At 45.8% G+C, this 18,720-nt stretch overlaps 1 long non-coding RNA gene across 1 annotated transcript; it reads left to right on the top strand.

The window, feature by feature from the left end:
- Positions 1-12,921: 12,921 nt before the first annotated feature.
- On the top strand, positions 12,922-18,047 carry LOC138756067 (uncharacterized). Its single transcript, XR_011352715.1, has 4 exons — positions 12,922-13,039; positions 14,929-15,061; positions 17,448-17,590; positions 17,981-18,047. It is a non-coding gene; the product is annotated as an uncharacterized lncRNA (long non-coding RNA).
- Positions 18,048-18,720: the final 673 nt, after the last annotated feature.

The raw sequence follows: 18,720 nt of genomic DNA, 5'->3' as shown, positions 1-18,720 counted from the left end.
CACTGCTTGACCTGTTGAGTTTCTTCAGAATTGTGTTTTTACTTGGTCTTAGATAGGAGATGTCTGAAATTTTTAACTGCAGGGGACTCTTATCTAATGTCTTTGATCCTGTCCATAGATTCTATTACATTGGTGAATTAGGCTTATGTTGGGGTTGACAGAGCAGTTCCAGCGGTGTGGAGGATTATGGGTAAAGAAGACAGCCATTGCTCCTGCACTCCTACATTGAGCTGTTGCATTGGACTGGAGTGGGACATCGTGGCAAGAACCACCGCCCCCTGTTCACAGCATTGGCATGTCGCTGGAGGGGAGTGATTGACGGTGGAAGTGGCGATTGTGGGAGGGGTGGCAATGGTGGCAACTGAAGGGTTGGGATATTGACATCCGGTGTGGGGTGGGGCTATTGGCACTTGGTGAGGGTGGGGAGGAGTGGAGACTGACAGCTGATAGTTCCCATGAGTGCTTGATGCATTACTCACTGTGTCATGATGGGGGCGGATTCCCCTTAAATCGCCGATTTAAAACACTAGTTTTAATAGACTGGTATACAGCTAGGCTTTGAGGCCTTGGTCTTGCCTCTGTACAAGCCTTGGCCAGAATGAGGGGGAAGGGATCCCCCAGACTTGTATACAAGGTCACCAAAAAATTGTGACTGACCCTCCCACCACCCCCTCCCCCAGACCCTCTGCCTCTTTGGACCCATTCATAAATTCAGCATTTGACACGGTTTCCTCTTCCTTCTGGACTTATGGGGGGTCAGGGCAGGGGAGTTGGATGGTGCCAGGGCCTGGGGATCTTGGCCCTGGGCAAGGGTATGATGCATGGGTGCAGGGTTTTTCATCTGCCGCTCTTCATGCTACTCCATGGGGGTCCGCGACCCTCCCGCATCGACTGCTGTCCCGTCCTGCTGATCAGTAGGGGTCTGTAGTTATTTAGTGCCGCCCATGTCTCCTGCCGGTGCAAGGTCCCTGGTGGCCACCAAGTCTTCCCGTCCATCGTCGAACGCGACGTAGGCATAGTAAGGGTTTGTGTGCCTCACTTCCACGGGCTCCACCAGCGGAGAAGATCTTTCCCACCTCTCATTTGCATGAGAGGCTTTGGCGGGAGCCTTGAGGCCTCTGCATACTTTTGCATAATGCCCCTTCTTTCCACACCTCGAGCAGTCCTTCTCCTTAGCTGGACAATGGACTCTGAGGTGCTTTAGCTGCTCGCAAAAAACGCACTTGGAACGGTCTAATGAGGCAGTTGCTGCGGAATGTTGCCCTTGTTCACCTGTGCACTCTCCCTGTAAGTGGCCCACGAGACCGACTCAGTGTACTCCTCTAGCTCCCTCCTAGAGTCCTCCAGGGCCTCTGCAATGGTTTCAGCCTCATCTAGCCTCACTGTCCCCTTTTCTAACAGCCTCTATCTTATCTCCGTTGACCTGACCCCGACTACGATTCTGTCCCTCACCAGGATGTCTGTGTACTCTGGGCAAATACTGTCTTAAAATTGCAATCCCTCGTCAAATCTTCTAGCGCGAGTATAAAGTCTCTAGCAGACTCCCCTGCTTGCTGCGACCTGGTCATGAGTCTGTACCTGGAGTGCAGCTCACTGTGCCCCCTATTATAATGTCTTTGCAGATTGTCCATTGCTTCCCAGTATGACTTGGCGTCCTAAATTAACGAGTATGGACGATCTCCCAGCTGAGCCAGCAGTAGGATCAGGATTTCCTCCTCTGATGCTCCCTCTACCCCCAAGTAATTTAAAAAAACACCGATACCACCGGCAGAAATATATGCTCACATCGGGGGTTCTGAGATCCAGCTCAAGCTTCTCTGGTCGCAGTACCTGGCTGAGCCTCAACTTGTGGTCTGATAGCTGGGGGGTAGGTGCGTACTGAACCTGACCCCTTTCGCACGTGGTTGCTCATCCCTGCGGAGACATGAGCCCTCTCCGAGGAATTGGAGATGGTTGGGGGTGGCTCTGGGGTAACAACCCATCCCCCCCGATCCTGCTGGTAAACCGTGATCGGCAAGGCAACTTGTCGAATGCCCTTCACCCGTGTCTGGTGTGAACGCAGTACCCTGCGTGCTGCCCCGGTGAGTTCGTGAACAGGTAGGACACTCTGCCGCTTGTTACTTTCCAGGGATCTCCACATGCTGCGCGGCTGATCCTGGTCCCGGTGAGTTCGTGAACAGGTAGGGCTTGTTATCAGTCCCTGGGTGTTTCTGACCCCTCCAAAAGCCACCACGACTGTGGGGTAGGCTCCCCCCTCACTCTCAATCGCGATCTCACAGCTTTCTGGCCAGTCCGTTTTCAGCTGCACGTGTGCAGGGCTCATTTCTGTTCTTAGGTCCCTGAGTCTGGTCTCAGCTGAGTCAAGGTCTAGTGGGGTGTCCATTCTGGAGGCGTATAGCAGTCTATTAAATTGTAGGCTACTAGCATCAAACCACACGAGGCAGAGTGGGCCACCTGGTGACCTAGTGGTGTAATGACATGCATAACATACCACCACACTGAGTTAATCCCAAAATATTTATATATGTTTATTTTAAATTATATATTTATATAATTTGCCTCCTTTCCTGGAGACGGGAAAGATCTTCTCCTTCCCCCTCAGGCAAGATGAAGTAGAATGCCATGTGCTGCTGGGCAGAGGACATAGCGACCATATGATGGCTTTGGTACCGAGTACTACGATCGAGGATGGGATGAAATGTAACTATTATGTGCTGTGTATTGTGTGCTTGAGTTCGCACTGTGGTCAGGAGAAGCAATGTTTCATCTGGTTGTATATATAGTCAGATGATAGTAAACTTGAAACTGCACTTGATTTAAATGCTGAAAGTTAAGGGTCAGTCAGGTGAAAGGTGTCATCTCAACAGAGCCAATCATAATAGCTGTCATGGCTTTCTCATGGTTCAGAGATTCTGGTGTACACTTGAAAAAATCTATGTGTTTCCCCTTGGAATATATTGTCAAAACCCTGTCCTGAATTACTGCATTAAACTGCAGTCAGGCAGGACAGGTGGAAGGTTTATGGGAAAGAGAATGACTGATTGGTCCAGGGACTCCTGCAATGTAATCAAAGACCTTGCATTTTCACAAGGATTTTTTATTAATACACCGCTGTACTTCAGATATCTGTAGTCCAAACCATGCTGAACAACACCGGACATTCATGGAGTCATAGAGTTACATGGCCTGGTAAAGGTCATTTGGCCCTAGTTATGCATGGCAACCAATATGGTTGTCTAGGCTAATCCAATTTGTCTGTGTTTGGTCCACGTCTCTAAACCTTTCCTATCCATGCACCTGACCAATGTTTGCAGGACATTGCTATTTTACCTGCCTCTCCCACATCCTTTAGCAGCTGATAGCATTTGTCCACCACCATACATGTGGAATACCTGCTCCTCTCAGGGCCTTTTAATCTTTTTCTTCTCTCTTTCTAGTTGTAGATATACTGAAGAGAAAAATGAAAACTGTTCCCTCTTTGGCCATTTTAATTTCCATCTTACATTCAATGTCCAAATCCTATATTCAACTTCAAGTTCATTGTCACGTATGAAGATGCTGTGTTGGAAGTAATTTTGCGGTCAGACCAGTAGACATCTCATATATAATACAACACATAAGACACAGTACAAAAGCACGGAGATTAATTGTTATGCAGCAAAGGTACCTATTGGGGTTCATTCAGGAGCTTGATAACAGCAGGAAAGAAACTGTCCTTAAAGTTGCTGGTGCTTGATCTTATAGTCGTGAATCTTCTTCCTGAATCTTTCTTCTTTCTTTCTTGGGGGGAGGGTTGAAAAGAATGTGGCAAGGGTGGGATGAGTCTGATGATATGTTGGCTCTTCATCAAGGCAGTGAGAGTTATTGATGGCGTCGCTAGGGGGGAATGAATTATATGTGATGACCTGAGCTATGTTCACAACACTGTACAGGTTCTTGCAGTCTTGAGCAGGGATGTGCCCTGATTGTAAAAGTGCCTTGCTGGAGAAACTCAGCAGGTCAAACAGTGGACCCTATATAGCAAAAATAAAGATAGATTTCAGGCTTCACCCCTTCAACAAGGTAACCCTGAGTGGATGCTTTCAACGGTGCATCTGCAGACGTTGTTAATGGCTGCTGGTGACATACAAAATGTCCTCAGGCTTCTGAGAAGGCAGAGGAGCTAGTGCCCTTTCTTGGCCATTGCATTGACATAGGTGGATCAGGACAATTCACTGGAGATGTTTCCTCACAGAAACTTAAAACTGTCTACCATGTCCACCTCGTCACTGGTGACGAGGGAACAAACTCTGCCACTCCTGTGAAAAGGTAGAAATAGAATAAATACAAGCAGGCTTATTCCACTGAGGTTAGGGGAGATAAAAATGAGTTAAGGGTGAAAGGGTAAAAAGTTTATAGGGAGTATAGGGGAACTTCTTCACATCGAGAGTGGTGGGACAGTAGAATAAGCTGCCAGCTGAATTGGTAAATTTGGGCTCAATTTTGTCATTTAAGAAAAATATGGATGGGGGGACTATAGCGGGATATGGTCCACATGCAGGAGAGTGGGAATGGGCAGAAAAATAATTTGGCCTAGAATAGAAGGGCTGAAGGGCCTATTTCCTTGCCACAGTGCTCTATGGTTCTATGATTATAGAAACCGTTCTCCAGTTTCTTGGTCTTGTGGACACTGAGGTAGAGGTTGTTGCCCAAGCCTCAAGTTCTGCCCCTCCTCCTCTTCTGTATCCCACCTCACTTTTAAATTTAAATGTTAAATTTAGACATATAGCACGGCAACAGACCATTTTGCCCCACAAGTCCATGCCATCCAATTTACACCCTATTAATCTACACTCTGGTACATTTTGAACAGTGAGAGGAAATTTGAGCCCCTGGAGAAAACCCACGCAGACATGGGAAGAATGTACAAATTCCTTACAGACAGCACGGGATTTGAACCCTGGTCTGGTCCCAATCACGGGCACTGTAGAGGCATTGCACTAACCGCTAAGCAAATTACAATGAAATTTCTGCCAACAACAGTAGTGTCATCTATGAACTTAGAGATGGGGTTGAAGCTGATTTTGTCCACATAGTCAAGGATATACAGTGAGTATATAGGAGAACGTGTACACAGCCTTCTGGTGTCTGACATTGGACACCTGGATCACAGAGCAGGTGCTGTCCCCAATCCTCCCTGATTTTGGCCTGCAGGACAGAAAGTCATGGATCCAATGAGGAGAGGGGCAGTGAGACCAAGGTCAGATGGCTTTTTTTGAGTTGAAACAGGAGATGTAGACAATAAACAGTAGTCTGAGTTTCTCAGGAGTTCTAGGGCTGAGTGTGAACCTATTTAAATGGTACATGAACTGGACTAGGTTAAGGTTAAGGTTAGTTTGTCAACATGCAGGCAGCAGGATAATAATCCCTTCTTGTGTTCACTGGCTTCCCCTCTCGGGGGTTCTGTGTCACTATGAATTGCCACTTTAGGTTGGCCCATGCTTTCATTACACTGCGTCTGTTTCTAGCTCCTGCTGGGCCTTGTTTCTTCTCTTCTGGTGGGTTTTCCTCATTACCTAGGAGGTTCGTTGAGTTAAGGTTAAGGATAAGGTTAGTTTGAATTAAATTGCCACAATATGCCATTAGACATAAAACAGAGATACTAAATATAAAATTTTTCTTTCTTTGGCTTGACTTGGCGGATGAATATTTATGGAGGGGTATATCCACACCTGCTGCAGGCTCGTTGGTGACTGACAAGTCTGATGCGGGACAGGAAGGCATGGTTGCAGCAGTTGCAAGGGAAAATTGGTTGGTTGGGGTTGGGTGTTGGGTTTTTCCTCCTTTGTCTTTTGTCAGTGAGATGGGCTCTGTGGTCTTCTTCAAAGGAGGTTGCTGCCCGCCGAACTGTGAGGTGCCAAGATGCACGGTTGGAGGCGAGATCAGCCCACTGGCAGTAGTCAATGTAGCAGGCAACAAGAGATTTCTTTAAGCAGTCCTTGTACCTCTTCTTTGGTGCTCCACTGTCTCGGTGGCCAGTGGAGAGCTCACCATATAACACGATCTTGGGAAGATGATGGTCCTCCATTCTGGAGACGTGACCTACCCAGCGCAGTTGGGTCTTCAGCAGCATGGATTCGATGCTTACGAACTCTGCCAGTTCGAGTACTTCGATGTTGGTGATGAAGTCATTCCAATTAATGTTGAGGATGGAGCGGAGACAGCTCTGATGGAAGTGTTCTAGGAGCCATAGGTGATGCCGGTAGAGAACCCATGATTCGGAGCCGAACAGGAGCGTGGGTATGACAACGGCTCTGTACATGCTGATCTTTGTGTGTTTCTTCAGGTGGTTGTTTTTCCAGACTCTTTTGTGTAGTCTTCCAAAGGCGCTAATTGCCTTGGCGAGTCTGTTGTCTATCTCTTTGTCGATCCTTGCATCAGATGAAATGGTGCAGCCGAGGTAGATAAACTGGTTGACCGTTTGGAGTTCAGTGTGCCCGATGGAGATGTGGGGGGCTGGTGGTCATGGTGGGGTTCTGGCTGATGGAGGGCCTCAGTCTTCTTCAGGCTGACTTCCAGGCCAAACATTTTGGCAGTTTCCGCAAAACAGGACGTCATGCGCTGGAGAGCTGGCTCTGAACGGGCAACTAAAGTGGCATCGTCTGCAAAGAGTAGTTCATGGACAAGTTGCTCTTGTGTCTTGGTGTGAGCTTGCAGGCGCCTCAGTTTGAAGAGACTGTCATCCGTGCGGTACCGGATGTAAACTCCGTCTTCATTTTTGAGGTCTTTCATGGCTTGTTTCAGCATCATGCTGAAGAAGATAGTAAAGAGGGTTGGTGCGAGGACGCAGCCTTGCTTCACGCCGTTGTCAATGGAGAAGGGTTTGGAGAGCTCATTGCTGTATCTGACTCGACCTTGTTGGTTTTCGTGCAGTTGGATAACCATGTTGAGGAACTTGGTGGGGGGCATCTGAGGCGCTCTAGTATTTTCCAAAGCCCGAATAAATAAATATACATAATTGCAGTTCATGCAAAAAAGCATGACTTTTCAATAGCGTGGACAGATCTTTCGCTGTAGTTTATGGTTAACATTAGGGTTAACATCAAGAGCCTGATAGCTGTAGAAAAAAATACTATCGTTAAGCCTCGATGTGCTGGTCTTCAGGGTTCTGTACCTTCGCCCTGAAGGTGGTAGTGAGAAGAGGTTGTGACCAGGGTGCTGGAGCTCCTTTGAAATGTTGGATGCCTCAATGAATCACCTGATGGGGTTCAGGTTAAAAGTGTGTAACATATCAACTGGATATGCCATGCTGAAATTGACAAAGTAATTTGTAGCAGAGGGTTCCACAGGGAAGGTCAACATCACGACTCCATGAACCTTGCCAATGTAGTTGTCATCATAATGCCACTTTCGAAACAGTCTGAATACTTTAAAATCAGTATGTGGCAAATTCTCAACCAAGATGTTTAGCAGCAGGAAGATTCCCCATCCAATACCACCTACCTGCACTATTTAAAGAGTTCAGTGACTTGCAGCTGTGAATGATTTGGAGTTGAGAAGACTTTTTAATCATCGACTTGCCATTAATTCTATAAAAATTCTACAGGTCCATTTAACTCTTTCGTTGTCTCATTTGTTTCTAGTTACTTAAGATCATATAGTTATACAGCAGGACCTTTGGCTCAACTCATCTATGGTGTCCAATTTGGCTTCATTTGCCCCATATCATTTTAAATCCAAATGCTATAAATTTCTTTTAATTATATCTGCCTCTACCAATTGTTTTGGCAGTTTTTTCCAACTCTGTGTAAAAGCAAAATGCCCCTTGGTACCCCTTTGAATCTTTCCCCTCTCACTTTAAACCTGTGCACTCAAGTTTTAGGCTCCCCACCCAAAGAAAGGAACTGTGACCATCCACCTTATCCATGCCCCCATGACTTTATTAATCCCTGCATGGTTACCTCAGCCAATAGACAATAGACAATAGGAGCTGGAGTAGGCCCTTCGGCCCATCGAGCCAGCACTGCTATTTTACAGATCATGGCTGATCACTACCATCAGTACCCCTTTCCAGCCTTATCCCCATAACCCTTAACTCCTTTGCCCACTAGAGTCTTATCTAACTCTCTTTTGAACATAATCAGTGAATCTGCCTCTACCACCCTCTGTGGCAGAGCATTCCACAGATTCACACTTCTCTGGGTAAAAAAATGTTTTCTCATCTCCGTCCTAAAGGGCCTACCCTGTATTCTTAAACTATGCCCTCTAGTCCTCGTCTCCCCCATCATTGGGAACAAGTAATCCGACTTCACCTTGTCTATCCCCCTGATGATTTTGTATATCTCAATCATGTCCCCCCTCATCCTTCTAAACTCCATTGGATACGTCCAGTTTTTCTAGCCTTTCAGCATATGTCAACCCCGCCATCCCTGGAAGTAACCTTGTAAATCTGCGCTGCACACCCTCTATAGCTAGTATGTCCTTCCTCAAAATTGGAGACCAGAACTGGATGCAATACTCCAGGTGGGGTCTCATCAGGACCCTGTACAACTGCAGAAGGGCGTCTCTGTTCCTATACTCCAATCCCCTCTTTTATTCCAGCAAAAACAAGTACAGCCAATTCTGCCTCTCCTTATAACTCAGTCCCTCTTATATTGGCAATGTCCTTGGGAATCTTTTCTGTGCCGTCTCCAACTTAACGAGTTTCAACTTACAGCTAGACAAGTAAAGGAAGCTGAAGGTAATATTTAGGTATGATCGCTCCAACATCATTTACAACTGCAATGTGATGCCCCAGCTCTTGTGCTCATGCCCATTTGACGAAGGCAATCATACCATAAACCTTGTTCACCAGCTTGTCCACCTGTATTGCCAGTTTTCAGGTACCATGCACTTGTACCTCTGGGTCTCTGTTCGTAATGCCCCACAGTGATATAGCTTCCAAAAATGCCTCACTCTGTACTTGTCAGAGTTAAATTCTATCTGCCATTCCTTGGCTCATTTTTTTATGTTGATCTTGATCCTGTTATAGCTTAGACGACTTTTTTCACTATATCGCACCATCGGGACCTCGCAGGACCAAGTCAAAAGCTCTGTAGCTAATATCTACTTCCTTGCTCTCATCAATCCGCTTGACCAAAACATCTGTCAAATTTGTGAGACGAGATTTCCCATGGATTGGTGAACATGAATGGGTCTAACATGGCTATTCTGCACTGATAAGGAGAGGTAACAGAGGGCAAACAGAGGATGGGGTCCTGCTGGAAGAGGAAGGAGAACAATGGGGAGCTTTTGCCCAGAGAGGAAGCTATTGGAGGATCAGAATCGAGAGACTCTGCAAGATGAAAATAGGAAACATATTAGTGTGGAGACCTCACTTGGAGTATTGTGAGCAGTTTTGGGCTCCTCATTTAAGGAAAGATGTGCTGATGTTGGAGAGGGCTCAAAGAAGTTTTGCTAGGATGATTCCGGGCATGAAAACGTTATCATATGAGGAGCATGTGAAAGCTCTTGGCTTGCATTTATTGAAATTTAGGAGAATGAAAGGGGATCTTATTAAAACATACCAAATGTTGAAAGATGTGCACATTGTTTCTCAAGGTGGGAGAATCTCGGATAAGAGGGTGTAACTTCAGGATTGAATGGCGTCCGCTTGGAACAGAAGTGCGTGGGAATTTCTTCAGCTAGAGGGTGGTAAATCTGTGAAATATGTCATCACGAGTGCTGATGGAGGCCAGGTCATGGGGCGTACAGAGGTTGATTAACCATGCCATCAAAATTTCTGGACAGAAGGCCGGGCAATGGGGCTGAATGGGAAAATGGATCAGTCAGGATGAAATGGCGGGGCAGGCTCGATGGGTTGAATAGCTTATTTCTGCTCATGTCTTATGGGGATAGTAACGGAGTTCTTGACACCCACATGCAGGAAAGCTATTTTGGGCAACAATGATCCATACTGAAATCAGTATCACTAAGAGTTAACATGAGAATGTTGAGCTGATGTTAAATATCACCATGTTCATTACCAGACTTGGGAAGCCAAAGGGCAATTTCTGTACATTTTACTTTTGCCTCGTTGGTCTGATTTGAAGCAGGTTGACACGCAGGAGCATCATTCTTTCCTTTGAAATTGATCCATATTTTGTAACTAAAGATACAACAGAACCCATAGTCACTGACGGTGTCTTCTACATAAGATGGAGTGTCCCAACTAATCCAATACTTTTTTACTAGCATATCAACTGGAAAAATTTGCAGGTATGTGCATAATACAGTAACCATGGTACTTGTGTCTGTGGAGGCAGTGAATACAAGGACACTTTTGGTCAGACTTGTTCTCCCATTTAAGGGAATCTGAAACTTCAACATTTTATGCAAGTAGCATCATTTCTGCAACAAACGATGGAAAAGAAAATACGAGCTTCCAAATGCTTGGCTGGGTTACTCACTCCCTGGTGCAGCTGACAGTGCAGTCAGCAGTGAAATTGGATGCAATAACAGAGGTGGATATATGTGCCCTTGTTTGCAGCAATATTCATGGACAGGGAGCCATCGAACGCTGCATTAAAGGAAGCATCTCACATTTTGTCGCTTCGTAGGAGCTGTCCAAAATATAATTCCACATTCCTGCCCTCTCCTGGGGCCCAGATTCATTCACACACTCATTAATTCTTCCACCCAGCACATGCTCTGTTCCCACTTCTACCATCAGGAAAGAGGTTCAGGCGCCACAAGCCTCGCACAAACAGGTTCAGGAACAGCTGCTCCCCCTCCACCATCAGACTCCTCAACGATAAACTCAATCAGGGGTTCATTTAAAGAGTCTTACTTGTTTTTTTTTCCTCTCTATATTGCACAGTCAGTTGTTGGCATTTGTTTATTTCTTTACATGCTGAGATAGTATGGGATCCTATCTCCACTGTATATAGTTGTATTTATTTGCATATTGTGATAATGACCTATTGGCCAGGTCATAAAGGGCTGCACCTAACCAGATCCAGGTCAGTCTGGTCTGGTCGACCTCTATATTCTATGCTCCGGTCTTTTGGAATTAAAATTGTAGCTCATCAAATGACTCAAAGACTTGTTGACTCAACCCTGCATGCCGGAGACAAATTGATACTCTTCCAGGTAGAGAGTGATGCTTCCATCTTTGCACTGGCAGCCACTTTAAATCAGGCCGTCAGGCTTGTCACCTTCTTTTCCTAGACCCTCCAGGTCCCAGAAAGCCAACACTCCTCTGGTGAGAAGGAGGCTCAGGCCATTGTGGAAGCCGTACGTCATTGGAGACACTACCTTGCTGCCAGATGCCTTACACTGCTGACCGACCAATGCGCGGTCTCGTTCATGTTTAGTAACAACCAGCGGGGTAATATCAAAAACGACCCTCTAGTCGACCGCGTAACACAGCTACACGCAAACCCATACTATGCTTATATCGAGTACGCAGACGGATGGGAGGACACGGTCTCAGTAAGGGACCTGGCCCAAGCCAGATATAACATTTTAACATTCATTCCCCAAACCTCCTCCAGGTAACATGCTGGGACAGTGGGACCAGCAGCAGGACACGGATGACGATGACAGTAGACCGGACCAGCACATAGACAATGACATCTGCGGACTAGGGGAACCTGCACCTACACTCAGAGACTTCAACGTTGATCATGTACTGCCCCCGCCAGCTACTCTGATTCCGGCATCACAGCAATCATGTCGGATGATCAGGCCACCCAACCTTTACAGCCCATAACCCCTGCAAGCTCTCCTCCCCGTGTCTTGGAGTCCAAAGAAAGAGTGTCCCATTGCTGTTTCCCTCCATACAGACTCTGGACTATTCAGAATGCAGAAAAACCACCACTCTGTAACACTCCCCCTTTTATTTAGCCACCCCGGGTCAGTTCTTAAAGAAGGGGTGAAAGTTATAGTATGGGATCCTATCACCACTGTATATATTTGTATATATTTGCATATAGTGACAATAATTGGCGAGAGCCGTAACCACACCTACTGGCCAAGTCATAAAGGGCTGCACCGAACCAGATCCAGGTCAGTCTGGACTGGTTGACCTCGATGTACTACGCTCCAGTCTTTTGGAAAAGCCTTGGTTTGGGTCAACAAGTCTGAGTAATTCGATGCGCTACACATGTGTACATTGTATACAGTATTTTCTGCGCTGCCATTAAGTGATACTTCTGCCAGGCCTGCAGGAAAAAGAATTTCAACGTTGTATGTGATGACGTGTATGTACTCTGATAATAAATCTAAAATGTGAATCAATTTTCTCTCAAAAGGTTCAATAATCTTCATAGCCAAGCATTCCTAAAGGACACTCGCTAAAATTAAAATCCTTTTACTGTGGTAATGGGAACTATCGTTAGAAGTTGAGCTATTCACCACAAATGCCCAAGTTCCTCTGCAGCTTTTGAAAGAAATTGTTCTTAATTGTTTCTTTTTCATTTGCTTTAGTGGAGCTAAACTGTTTGTTAATAACTTGTCAAAGGTTACAGATAGTGATCCAACTTTCAACTGTGTAAAGAACAAATTTTTGGCAACAGCTGTTGGACCTGCTGTTGTCCTTCCAAAGAGCTGTGTCTGTTTTATATTGTGTTTATAAACCTTTAATCTTTTATACTCCATGGTATTGATGGAGTCTGTGATTCACCACAGATTGCCAAACATATGTATACTCTTAAGCTATTTGCTGAAGTATCAGTTTATAATGCCCTCTCACTATCTGCATAACAAGTAATCACTTCCAAGTTTTAAAAATTTCCCATGCGCCTCTCAGACACAACTGTCTTATTCAATATTTTATCTTAATTTTGTGATTTAACAAGTATCAAGAATTTACCATTACAGACACATAGATTAAGGCAAAAAAAAATTGATACAGGTTGTCCATGTTTCCACTATGGTTAGGATTAGGGCCTCTTTTTCGACGGCTGAGTGCTGTAGCTCAGTGTCCTGGAGAGTTTGGGAGAAGAATGCCATGGGCCTGCCCGCCTGCTTGAGTGTGGTGGCCAGGGTGAAGTCGGAAGTATCACTCTCCACCTGGAAGGTACAACGTGCATCTCCACCTTGGCGATGTTGGCCTTGATTAGTGTGAATGCCGTTTGGGCATCTGCCGAAGGGTAAAGTGGCTGATTTCACCAGGGGGCGGGCTTTGTCTATGTAATTCAGGACCCACTAGGCATAATAGGAAAAAGAAGCCCAAGGACCATTTTGGGGCCTTGAGGGTCTGGTGTAATGGGAGTTCCAACAGGGGGCGCATGCGGTACAGGCCTAGCCCAATGACACCATTCTCCACCACATAGCCCAGGATGGCCAGCCATGAAGTGCTAAAGATGCACTTTTTTTGGTTATAGGCCAGGTTGTGGTTTTTGGGCACCTGGAGAAACTTGTGGAGGTTGGGATCATGGTCCTGCTAGTCATGGTCATAGATGGTCACATTGACCAGGTAGGAAAATGTGGCCTTGAGTCCATAGTCATTAACTATGCAGTCCATCTCCCTCTGGTAGACATAAACCTCATTGGTGACTCCAAAAGGAACACAGAGGAAGTGGCAGAGGTTGCTGTCTGTCTCAAAGGCAGTGTATGGGCTGTCCTCTGGCCAGATTGGTAGTTGGTGAGGTCGATGGATGAGAAAACCCAGAACTGGGCGATCTCATTGATCGTACTGTTGATACGGGGGAGTGGGTAGGCATCTTGTAGGGTGAAGTGGTTTATGGTCTGTCTGTAGTCAATGATCATGCATTGTTTCTCTCCACTACTTGGGCTGTCCATGGGCTGGTACTGAGGTCTATGACCATTTCCGCTAGGAGCCATTTGACTTCTGCTTTAATGAATGCTGTGTCCCCGGGGCTGTACCATCTGCTCTTAGTGACTGCCGACTTGCAGTCAGGGATGAGGTTCTCAAACAGGGGCAGTGGTGGGACCCGGAGAGTAGAGAGGCCACAGGTCATGTTCAGGGGGTCTGCTAATTAGTGTTGCAGACCGTAAGGGGCGGGTGGGGGCCTTTAAACTGCATGTGGATGCTCTGTAGCTGGCATAGGAAATCCTGACCAACGTGCAGAGGTGCGGCAGGATCAGGAGTTTAAAATACCTTTATTCGGTGCCCCGCACAGTCAGCATCATGGTGCAGTAGCCACTGATCATGGCCGAGTGCGATTGGAAGGCCGAGGAGACCTCATTGCATCAAGGTTACAATGAGGGAGTATTGCTGTACTGTACCCAGTGGACGAAGCTCTCAGTGCTTTGTGTGTCAAATAAGCATTTTGTAGGATGACCGTTTACCTCAGCATACATCATGGCTTTGGCCAATTGGTGTGGACTGTCTTGGTCATGGACAATGGAGGAGAGCATCTGGTTGCTGTCTGAGTAACTACTATGTAGGTTCCCATGTGGCACATGCGGTGCTGTCCAATGGAAGTGGAGCTGGAAGTGGTGCCGCCCCAGCTTGTTGTCCCCAGGGACCCATCGATCCGTCCCCAGCCACCTGAAATGACATCTGTAGTGGAGCCAGAAATGGGGTGATCCAAGATAGCAATGGCTGTCGACTGCATGTAGCACGGCTGAAGGACGGTTTGGACCTACACATTCACGCGTGGTGTCCTTTCTTCCCACAAGCGGAGCATGTGGCACTTCGTGCTGGGTAATCTTACGGGGGTGCTTCCCATGCCCTGTGAAGTAGCACTTCTGGCACTCAAAAGCAGTGGCAGTGATGTGGGACCCCACGTCCCAAGATGGCGGTGCCCGCGTCCCCCAAGCGGTGGCTGCGTTACCTGAAAAAAATGCTTTGGCACTTCGTTGCACTGACTCCAGTGATTTAGCCAAGCTAATTACATTCTGCAGACTCCGATTGCCATTTTCTCGGAGTCACTGGCTGCTACAGACTTACAAATTCTCCTTGTGTTGCCTGTGGTCATAACACTTCTGTTCCTTTTGTAGGCGAGACTTGAACTGGGCGGCCTCCATGAAACTTTCAAGACTCTGGCACCAGTCTCTCCAAGTGACCTTCACTGTTAGTCACAATCGAAACGGAGCATTTTGCTTCCCAGAAGACCCTCCTGACACAAGTACAGTAAGTCACTGATCAGAGCCAGTGTGGATCTTCCAGGGACCACCCAATTCAATTCTCTGTTCCATTCTCTTGCTGAAATGCACTGCCAGACTGAGACCACAGGCAAATTGGAGAAACAGTACCTCATCTTCTGTCTGGGTATATTTACTTCTCCGATTTCCATTAAACATCCCCCCTACCCCAGCCCTTCTTCCCCCATCGCCTTTCCGCGAACTCTGTCTCTGTCTCTGTTGTTCTTTCTTTCCCTTTCCCTCTGTCTCCTTTCACAGAGCCAAAATCAATTCTCACCTTCCCTCATCATATCCAATTAACACTGGACTCCTCCCCCTACCCTCTTTCAGTCTTTATTCTGATGCCTTCCTGTTCTTTGATTATACCTTGAAGAAGGGCTCGGGCCCGAAACGTTGGTAATTTATCTTTACCTCCTATTGGCACTGTGAGACTTGCTGAGTTCTTCCAGAATTTCTGTGTATTTTTACTACAACCCCAGCATCCACAGACTTTCGTGCTTCACTCTATAACTTGGCCAAACCTAATGCTGCAATTCACTGCTTCCATCTTCCCTTGATAGTTCAGTATGGAGTGATCAAGTGGGGAGTCTAGGATCAAGAATTCCATTGCAGCTGAGATAATTGCATTTTGGCAACTCTGGTTTAAAAATGAACATAGCTACTCATAGTTATGAGAAAACGATGGCATTGTATCTCAACCACAACTGACTCGCATTTTAGGAAAGAAAATCTGCCATCCTTGTGATATCTTGCCTCCGTGTGAGGTTAGACCCATCAATGTGGCTCTCCCCAAGCTGTATTATCATTTCTTGAATGGGCAATAAATTGTTATCATTTCCACAGACGTCCATATCTTGAAAATTAATCAAAAGAAGTCGTCTTCCCTGGGTTTGTTTTTATTTGAGATTAGATTCTACCTGCTGCCACTTACGATCTTTTCAATATCTTCAGAAATGGTTTGTGGTCACTTTTCACCAATCCAACAAGCATTGAAATAATTATGAGATTTCTCACAACTTCCATCACCCACCTGTAGTGTGTAATTGTTCTATGTTGTGGTCAGTCCACCCAAGCTATAAGCAAGAGATTTGGCAGCTCGACAGATTGCAACACCTAATGTAACCAAGGTTGTGTCAGCTTGTAATGTCTGACCTCTGTCAAGGTGAGACATCATTGGTACTGTATTTGAGATATTGTGATCAGTTGGTTGGTCAATTTTTAAATTAAGGATGGCATCCATTTCAAAATGTGTTTCCTTTTCTTTTCTTTTCTTTTATTTAGCAGAAATATTGATCAGGCACAGGCCTGTGCGTCAGTCGCTTACCCATGGGTTAGAACATCCTAGTTCAAGTCTCAAACCAGAGATTGGTGACGAGAATGCTGCACTGGTCGAGGTCCTTCATTCTGATCAGGCATTGAATCAAGTCCCCAACTCAGGTAAACAATCCTGGGCCAGTGCTAGAAACGTAGAAGATCTGTCTGAGCCAGATCAGCTCAGAGAGTGTACAAGGTAGTAGAGATCAGCAAAGCATATCCCTTCCCTAATCTACTGAATATCTCAGGGTTGGTGCCATTGTCATAGAGTCGTACCATGCAGAAATAGGCCCATGACCCGCCACGTTCTCATAGACCCACTGCACCCATCCACCTAAATACAATTTATTCAATTATCTTTGATGCCTAAATCTGTTCAAAGTGTTTCTTTAAATCCATGTGCATCTCTTTTCTCTCGGTCAATATCATTCATACAGACGATCTGATCCTCATCATTTGGCTGTCTGTGGGAAGGTTCTACATGCAAATTGCCTGCCTCATTTCCAACACCACAACAATGCTGTCTGTGTGGAGTTTTACATTCTTGCTGGGACTGGTACCTACATTCTTAGTGGGTAAATGAGAATGAGAACTTACTGTCATGAACAAGTCATGACATTCGGTGTTTTGTGGCAGCGTCATCAGGCAAACATTCATATTATAACCACCTTACAACATTATAAATAAAAAATAAAAATAGTAGTGCATGAAAATAAGGCAATTTCTTTGGTTCATTGATTATTCAGGAATCTGATTGCAGCTGGGAAGAAGCTGTCCTTGTGCCGCTGAGTGCTTGTATTTAGGCTCCTGTACCTTTTCCCTGATGGCAGCAGAGTGAAGAGGGTGCGGCCTGGGTGGTGGGGGTCTTTGAAGATAGAGGCTGCTTTTTTAAGGCACCGCCTCTTGTAGATGTCCTCGATGAAGTGGAGTCTGGTTCCTGAGATGTCGCAGGCTGGGTTAACAGCAGAAGGTGAGGAAAATGAAGATTTCAAGATTGTATTGATCACCGTCCACACAAAATGTTCAAAAATCTTTATTTTCCTTTGTTTGTCCTGTAAAAGTACATGGCTGAGCACAGGATTAGTGTGTTCAGAACAGACTCGATGGGACTGAGGACATGTGTCTGCACTCTCTCTCTAACATTCTATGACATCAAAACTGCTTTGCTTTTGGTGTGACCTGAAAGGAACAAAGAAGACAATTGGTAAGTGAAACACAATCAAATCTTTCTTTCAGTTATCTTTAAATAGTTCAAAAAAACAGTAAAATGTCTGTTATCCAGAATTCAAGCAACCAGCCAAAAAAAATTGGAAACTGGCTCGAGGGAACCAGGTATCTGGACCGGGGGTTGTGAGGGTCCTGACGGTGAGCAGGGCTCTCAATGCACCTCAGGCTTCCAAATAGTATTAGGAGTTTGGAACCTGGGGCTGAGCAGGGTGACTTGGATGCCTGAAACTGAGGTTCAGCAGTGGGATGGACAGGAGGCCTTGAGGCTATAGAGGTTAATGGGCCACAGGAGATGGCAGCATCAGAGGTAATGGTAGAGTGGGATCCACCGACACTCAATATCTCTCTTGTTTCTTTTTCTTGGTAGGAGTGGGAGAATGGTGGCGCCTCTGTGCATGCCTTTATGTCCAAACAAAAGGAATTTGTGTACAAGTAAATAAATGAACCTTGAACATTGAATGCCTGCTGGTATGTTAGTTGGTTTGTGCATTATTTGGGAACAAGGATGAGGAACAGCTGAACAAAATAAGATGACAAATGTATGCTTTGGGACTATCTCTTCCATGAAGAACATCCATGTGGAACCCAGGTGGAACCCATATCCCTGGACTATGTCTCAGTGGAGTCTGGAATTAGCTGGAGATTGTCATTCCAAAGCATGCAGAGATGTTCCAATATATAATGGGGTTTATTGAACAATCTGGCAATGTTAATGCAGATTGCCATTCATGAAGCAAAGCTGCCTGTGGTACATCCACTTTAACTACTGGGAGAAAATGTTATTTTAAAGTTAGTGATATTATGAGAACATGGAAGCAAGCCAATCAGCCAACCACGTCCACACTGACCCCTGGGCACCCTTCTCCATTAATCTCATCTTCCAGCACTTGGCCCGTAACCTTCAAGTGCTTGTCTATACTTCAGTGCCGTCAGTGACTCTGTCTTCACCACTTACGCAGGAAGAGTAAAATCTGGACTGCTCAGGGATTGCGTTGGATTTTCCAGATTCTCGGATAGTACATGTGTGGTGATGATGCAATTCATTAACCCACGCAATGCATGGATGCAATGTTCACAGGCATGCAATTCACGCACACAGTGCACCTA

Source organism: Narcine bancroftii, chromosome 3 (genome assembly GCF_036971445.1).
Source record: "Narcine bancroftii isolate sNarBan1 chromosome 3, sNarBan1.hap1, whole genome shotgun sequence".
Lineage (NCBI taxonomy): Eukaryota > Metazoa > Chordata > Chondrichthyes > Torpediniformes > Narcinidae > Narcine > Narcine bancroftii.
The sequence above is the reverse complement of the archived record's forward strand: the minus strand, read 5'-3'. Positions and strand labels throughout refer to the sequence as shown.